The sequence below is a fragment of the Enoplosus armatus genome, chromosome 3, assembly GCF_043641665.1.
Source record: "Enoplosus armatus isolate fEnoArm2 chromosome 3, fEnoArm2.hap1, whole genome shotgun sequence".
NCBI lineage: Eukaryota > Metazoa > Chordata > Actinopteri > Centrarchiformes > Enoplosidae > Enoplosus > Enoplosus armatus.
This window is the reverse complement of record NC_092182.1, coordinates 17,353,862-17,361,994: the sequence shown is the minus strand read 5'-3', so window position 1 is coordinate 17,361,994 and position 8,133 is coordinate 17,353,862. Positions and strand designations below refer to the sequence as shown.

Genomic DNA, 8,133 nt, shown 5'->3' with positions numbered 1-8,133 from the left:
TTACATATTGCACATCTTTAGAATCACTGTGGCTGCTGGCTGAAATGGGATCCCTTGCTGAAGCCTTTGATTTTCTAGTTTATGACATTTGCAATGAGCTGAGGTCTTATTCTTGCTGTATCTTATCCCCCGTTAACATGGAGAAATTAGCTAAGAAGATATTGGCATTTCCATAAGCTGTGTTGCTCTGTCAACCCTCCCCCACTTAAACTCTCTTTCCCCATAGCTTTTCTGATTTATCTGTATTTCCTTTAGGCTTGCTATGTCTAGTTGCTTCGGCCACTTCTCTTCTATTTCTCTCTCTTTCTCTTTTTCTTCCTCTCTCGTTCTCTTGAGCACCAGTGAACCCTACAGCAACCTATTTTTATATTAAAAACACAGCTGAGAGGACCACAATGGCTCTATAGCTCAGTGTGTTGCCCTAAACAGAGACACTCCAAATTTCACAATTTTTAGACCCATTGACCCATTGTTGCTGGGTTCAGAAAATAAACCAAGGCCAGCAACCTTGTCCATGATGAAAGGCTTACAGTTACAGGAAGACAAAGAGTCCCCCAAAACAGTACACTTGCAGTTATAACCTCCATCACAAAATACACAAAGACAAAATATTTCTATTCACCGTTCGTGCCCATGTGCAGAATTAAGATGATGTTTGATAAGAGTTCTTTGTGGTGTGTTAGGCTCTGTGTAACTAAAGTCTATACCAGTCAACAGTGCTTCATCCAAGAAGGATACACTTATTTTCTAATCCACAGAACACGATTTGAGTTTGGTGGAATTGTTAGTTGACATAAGCCATTTCCTTCATTTCAAAGGGTTTCTAAAGGCGGCAAAGCCCCCAGATCCTCAAATGACCTAAATGTGGGAATGAGGAGAAATGCCATAGCAGTTGTTCAAATAATGGTCATGACTTGGATGGAAACTTTGTGTCATCATGTCAGACAACCTTACGTACAATGGATAAAATATATTTTCTATGTTGTGCTGACACCAAGGTTCATAATGTGATACATTAAATATAAAACTCGCTTTATACCAAAATGTGCTGGAGCGAAGGCAGTTATCTTCACAAATAATTTGGTCTTGCTGGAGGATAAATCAATTAAAAGCCTGTTATGTTCAAACAACACACATCAGTAAACCCCAGACTGTTTTACTCAATAGTTTTGGCCCCATGGGGTGAAAAGCACTGGATAATTGTTACATTTTTCCATTATCACAAAACAGTATCAAAATTGACAATTACATTTTTGTAATATACAATGCATAGACATAATCATGAAATCATTAAACATGACCTCCCAATGCCTGAGGCACAGCAAGTGAGATAGCAGCACTGTGTTCATTTCAATGATCTCATTACTCTTATTATTGTTTGCAGGCTGTATCTTCCAGGTCAGCGTGCAGAAACTACAGTAGTTGGGAGCTAATATACAGTATGACATGTAGTGGATTTGTCACATATTGTTAAGTACATATTTCCAGTTGGAAACCTGACCTTTGCTGGTCAAGTCAGATATTATCCCAGACTGTATGATGAAATGCTGTGAGTCATCAAAGAGCCACATTGGGCTCTGAGCAGACCATCTCTATAAATCAGTTCGGATCTAAATTAAATTAAAAGTTCTCTTGGAGTGACTTATGGGTCTGATGTGCAGTCAGGCAACAAGTGGCGAATCAGTTCTGACTCAACAGCAGACCATGCTCTTTTCACTAGTGATTATGGGGGGAGAGGTGTTGGTGAGGCACCAAAATATAAGCCAGGTCTGACAGATTTTGTAATGACATTTAAAACAGAAATCATGTCTTGGCCAGTTCATCTTCAGAAGTCTATTTTCGGTCCACTTCATTAGCACTGTGCCTGTTATACACTTCCCTACTGTAAGTCACACACAATATGCAATATACAAGATGTCACCTCAACCCTGAGTAGTAAGTCATGTCAAGATATACAAAAACTGTGTTGGTGATAGAGCTACTTTACTTACTTTACTTATGGGTGGCAAATTAAAGGAAAAACCTAAGTAAATGAGTGGAAAAACAGATGCTTCAACATCCAATGGGTCATTGAATGATTTGTTGGATCCTTCACAGTCACCAGATTTTGACCCAAATGAACACCTGGTTTGGGAGCAATGTTGGCCCCCAGTTTCATGGTGGTACGAGAGCTAGCAGAGACCAGCATTGATAGGTGCAAAGCCAGAAGATGAAAATAAAGTTGGGGCTAATTTAAAATGAGCTGTGTGTGTCGCCCCTCTACCAGCCATCTGAGGTACTGGTATCATGAATCTTATCAAAGTGTAAAAGAACTTTACCTCTAAAATATCAGTTCACCACTGAGATCGACCAGCCTCCAGACAAAAAGAAACAACTTATCTACAGCCCCCGTCAAAAATCTAAGGAGAACATTTTCACTATTACTTAAAGAATAAGGAATGTGTCCACTAAACTATCTTAGCATCTAATTTAATCCATAGTTAGTCTGCACCAATACTTCACTCTGTATGAGCTTGTTATTGTCTAATGGAAGCAGACACAGTATATAAACACAAAGAAGAGGAGAAGAGGAAAGGAGAAGTGAAAGTTTATTTTATGGGGACAAATAGAACAAAATTTTGGGGGGCGTGGGCAGGGTGACTATCATGAGTCAGGACTAAGTGTCAGACAGCTTTTCCTCTTCACATGAATGATGCTAATCAGAAGCTGCATGTGAGAGAACTGAGCAAATGATGAGTGTGTGTGTTTGTGTGTGTGTCATAGAATCAAAATTAGTAGAACTAACAAGTTCTACAATCACTGTCGTGGTAATTAATATGAATATAGTAAATTAAGTATGTAAGATGTAATTTAAGATGTGAATATATTTAAGTTACAAATAAGTGTCCACCTGGTCCATTACACTTCCGGAAAGGTCAACACTACATTGCCCTCAACTCACACCGATCACCCCACCAGCTCTTTACTTACTCATCCAGACTCTAAGATACAACAACATAAGTCATTGACTGCATGTATGTATTCTGATTAATATTATATATAATAATATATTACAGCATTTAACAACTGGAGTAACTGATTCTGCTGCCCTCAGACAATGCAGAGTCGGATATTTGTAAATCTACTATGTGTCTGTCTGTGAACTGTACCTCTACACGGAGTCTGCTGGAACTGATTCTGTCTCCAGTGGACCAGAGGATCCGGACTAGCCTGACTGCCTCTGACTCATGGACAGAGAGAGAGAGAGAGAGAGAGAGAGAGAGAATGGAGAATATGACCTTGAGTCACCCCTACATCCATCCCTCACCATTCATCCATCCATTCTTAATGGGATACTCTAAGCTGGCTGTTTAACACAAATTAACATCAGAGCTCCCCTCAGCTGGAAGTCTGGCCTCGGAATCTTTTGGCTATAATGGCTTGTTAGGAGGGCATTATCATATATGTTTGGAACGGTATTTTGTTGATTTGAAATGGACATAAAATGTCTGGTTGTGATATGAATTCAGTAATATTTGTATGTTGTATGTTTCAGTATGTTCAGTTTCATATCCATGTCTTTATCAACAGGCAGCCAATAGACAGCTAATACAGCTTTCTCACAGCAGACATTGTAACTTGTATTATACAGGTGAAACTAATAAAATCAATAATGACTGTATTTAATTACGTGTGCCAATGACAGGCCTCTAATATTGTTCATACGGACTTGAGACAGTCCTGTCAAGAAAAACAGCGTTTGTCAAATACAAAACAACTTATGTTTACGCTTTCCTGACAAAGGAGAAGGTCAGAATGAATTGTTGGGTCAACAAAGCATGTGATGTGGACACAGGGGACTGCTACATGCTTCCCTCTTTCTACCCACAGTAAACATTGTTTTCTTTTAACCATGACTGCGATTTCCCCCAACCTTAACCAAATTGTTCTTTAACAATTATTATTGAATGTTACTATTTCATTCAAACCACAATCTTTCTCTCAGACAATTTCAAGCCTTAACCCTGTAGTTTTTCACCTAAACCTAACCAAACCCTAACTACTGTATAGTGGTGGCATTTCTATGCACTACAGAACTACAAAAACCTTCCAGAAGATAAAATACTTACCCCTACTCACCCTTACCCACATTGGACTTACAGTACATTTTTACCCATCTTGATCTGTTGCTCTTTTTCATGTTTTTTATTCATTTTTTAATGTTTTATGACACATTTCCTGTTTCATGCTTACTTTAAATTGTCTTTGTGTAAGAAATGTGCTAAACGAATAAACTTGCCTAGCCTAGCATCCACAAAATAAGCAGTTGGGTAATTTTTTCAAGTTATCCACAAGGTTTACAGACACAAATTGTTTAAAGTGAATGAATGTCTTGGAAGTAGGCAAATTTATATTCAAGCACATAATGGACAAAGGAAAAGTTGAAAGCTGAGAACTGAGGACTCAGTATGAAATGTGTTTGAGGGGAAAAGCAAATGGATGTACTCATCTCTTTACAGTTACATTGGCCAGCCTACATCTTTACATACACATATTACTTTATCAATACGTCTTTCACAAAACACATTAATGCTAAATTTTATTTCTGTGGTAAAAAAAAAATGTCATGTTGGCATTACAGTGAGGAGCTATGAACCAATTAACATTCCCACGTGAAACACTACAGCCCAGTGCAGTCAATGAGGCAAGACAAGTTCCCATGTTTGTTTATCTGTTAATGATAAATATACATTTACTGAGGGCAAAATGGAATGAAGTGCTGCTCGACACCGAGTTCATTAATCTGTAACGAGAAACAGTGGGAGAGTGGTTACTGAGAACACCGATTCCTGCTGTTAAGCTGTTCTGGTTGGCAGGCGTAATGATGTTAGTTTTACATTAACTTGATAATATTCTCTCCCAGAGGCACTACAAAATATGCTCCATCTCCATCAGGGAAGGTTGTGATGAAACTAACTAACTCTTACTGATGTTGACAGTGTGCTCCTTTATAGCGCGTTATTTTCTTTTTTTTCTTCTTTTTTTGAGATTTTGTTTTATTTTCCTTTTTTCTTTTTTTTTTTCTTTTTGTTTTGTAGTTACATTTTGGGCGTTTGGCTGAAGGTTTGCTTAGATACAGGTTGACTTTGCTTGCATGCAAATTTACAAACAACTTAAAACAACAGGCAAATTAAATTTTTCCAACACTACTGCCCGCTTATTGCTTACATTATTAACGGTATCCATGATAACAATATGTGATCACTCCTTTTACTGTTACACTAAGTGCAGTCTGACTTAATTCAATACCATACACACTATTAGTTACTCACCTTTAAATTACTCTCGACTATAGTGGTTAATACTAAGAAACTTGATATTTGAACCACTGTCTCTATTTATGTGATTTCACATTCATGTGAGGCTGCACTGCTGCAGTGCTTTAAGCTACATGTTCAGAGCGACAATCCAAAAATACTTATGTTTATAGGGTGTGATATTTACCATGTTCACCACCTTAGATTAGTGTGGTAGCATGCCAACATGTCCTAATTAGCACTAAGCACAAAGTACTGCTGAAGCTTTGGGGAATATCATTAGTTTGTTAATGCTTCACATCAAAGCAAAGATTCAAGAAACGGGAGGGCACCATTTAAATAATTTTGCAAATAAAATAATAATGTCCACACATTATCAACAGTTTTACTTATAACAGGCCTATGTTAAGGAACAATGTCAAACTCAGTAGGATTGATCCTCCTTCATACCTCCTTGTTGAGGTAGAATTCTCCTCGGACTCAACACCACAGATTATTTCAAAGATTGTAACTTTGGATGGATACTGCTACATATCTCAATCACACATGTGAACCTCAGTGTGGCGCTATAAGAGAAGTCAGGGGATCACCAAAGTCAGTTGGATTCCACCTCTGGGGACCATGAATTTCTGTAGAAAAGTTCATGGCAGTCCAATCAAGACTTGTTGAGGTAGTATTCTTGTGTGTACAGAGACCAGGTGAGAATTCTGTGTGAAATATGGACGTGTCATCCCACATTTGGCAGGCTTTTCGAGCATTGGTCGTTCAGTGGTAGAATTCTCGCTTGCCACGCGGGAGGCCGGGGTTCGATTCCCGGCCAATGCAGAACCTGTTTTAAATTTGTCATGAAACGCCGCAGATGTAAAGATACTACTCTGCTGTGGAAAATACATTACCGTCTGCTCTGCTGAATCCACAGACAAACTGTACACTACAGAACATGACACGTAACAACTAAACACAAATTATTTGCCTAAAACTGTGTGCATGGTTACAATAAGAGAGTCCAGCTTCAATTAAAAACTCAAAACATCACCAAAGTGATTACAATTCATCCTGAGGGGGACATAAATATGTGTACCAAATCTCATGAAAATCCATTCAATGGTTGTTGAGACATTTCCCTCAACAGTGAACAATTCATAACTTATGAAAGTCTACATTACTCGCATGAGAATTTCGACATCATGTCCTTTTTCGGGGCTGCGTGCACTGCATTTCTGTTGGACAGAAGGCTCGGGTGACCATACCTTTTAGACTGAAAACCGGCCTGTGTTAAAACAATGCAAGGGGCTGCTTGGTTCCGCTGCAGAGTAAACACCACAGATTATGTCAAAGATTGTAACTTTGTGAATGGGTGGATACTGCTACATATCTCAATCACACATGTGAACCTCAGTGTAGCGCTAGAAGAGAAGTCAGGGGATCACCAAAGTCAGTTGGATTCATCCTCTGGGGACCATGAATTTCGGTACAAAAGTTCATGGCAGTCCAATCAAGACTTGATGAGGTAGTATTCTCGTCTGTACAGAGGCCAGGTGAGAATTTTGTGTGAAATATGGACGTGTCATCCCACATTTGGTAGGCTTGTCGAGCATTGGTCGTTCAGTGGTAAAATTCTCGCTTGCCACGCTGGAGGCCGGGGTTCGATTCCCGGCCAATGCAGAACCCGTTTTAAATTTGTCATGAAACGCCGCAGATGTAAAGATACCACTCTGCTGTGGAAAATACATCACCGTCTGCTCTGCTGAATCCGCAGATAAACAAGACAGATACTGTTACGTTTCTCTGGGAATTTCCATTCATCCTCTGGGGACCATGAATTTTTGTACAAAATTGAATCCCAATCCAATCAAGACTTGTTGAGGTAGAATTCTCGTCTGAGGGGAACATGAATGTGCGCACCAAATTTACTTAAGCATTAGTAATTACAATTCATCCTGAGGGGACAATCTATCCACTGGTTGTCGAGACTCACAATCACAAATGTGAACCTCAGTTAGGAGCTAGAGGAGAAGTCAGGGAATCATCAAACTCAGTAGGACCATGAATTTCTGTACAAAATTTCATAGCAATCCATTTAATAACTTTTTAGATATTTCAGTGTGGACCAAAGTGGTGGACTGACCAACCAAACATGACAGACTAACCAACAGACATCCCTTGAGTCATGCAGCTAGTATGGCAAAATAAATGAAACATTTTTATGAAGCATCTCAGACTTGTGGACCAGTGGACATTCTTGTCAACATACTCTAAAAGGCAACATTTACGGATTTAACATAACATTTCATGAGTTCACACAGCTCTTGAGCTCACATTTGGCTCTATAAATTAGAGCCTTGTCTTTATTTAATTTAGATCTTACAGTCAATGTTTTTGTCTGCATTTCCTTCCTCTGCCTGTGTTTGATTAATTTGAAACTTTGACTTCCACCACCCATGGGCACAGATACTCTAGTGTATTCAGGGTTGAGCAGAAACCAGCAATTAATCTGTCACTTTCAGAACAAGTCCTTTGTGTATCAAAGGGGCCAGCGGTCTACCACAACACACCCACAATCCACACACTAAAATCCCTGTGCACTTCAGCGAGGTTACCTTCTACAAGCCCAGCATTTAGTAATGTGTGTTATTGTTCCAGAGAGAGACATGAGCTCCCCTGGTACCCAGACTGAATGGCCTCCTTTGGTTTATAGCAGGTTGCTGCTCTCCTCTTAGGCTGTATGATTAATGGTTTACCACCATAAATGTAGGTCACAAATGGCAGCGTTATTATGACTTTATGTGAATAGATTGCCATTATTTATTTAAGGAAAATGAGTTGTCTGTCTGGG

The 8,133-nt window shown here is 39.2% G+C and overlaps 1 non-coding gene across 1 annotated transcript; it reads left to right on the top strand.

Annotated features, from left to right (window-relative positions):
* The first annotated feature begins 6,051 nt into the window (after nt 1-6,051).
* On the top strand, nt 6,052-6,122 carry trnag-gcc (transfer RNA glycine (anticodon GCC)). The gene has a single exon. It is a non-coding gene; the product is annotated as a tRNA-Gly (tRNA).
* Nucleotides 6,123-8,133: the final 2,011 nt, after the last annotated feature.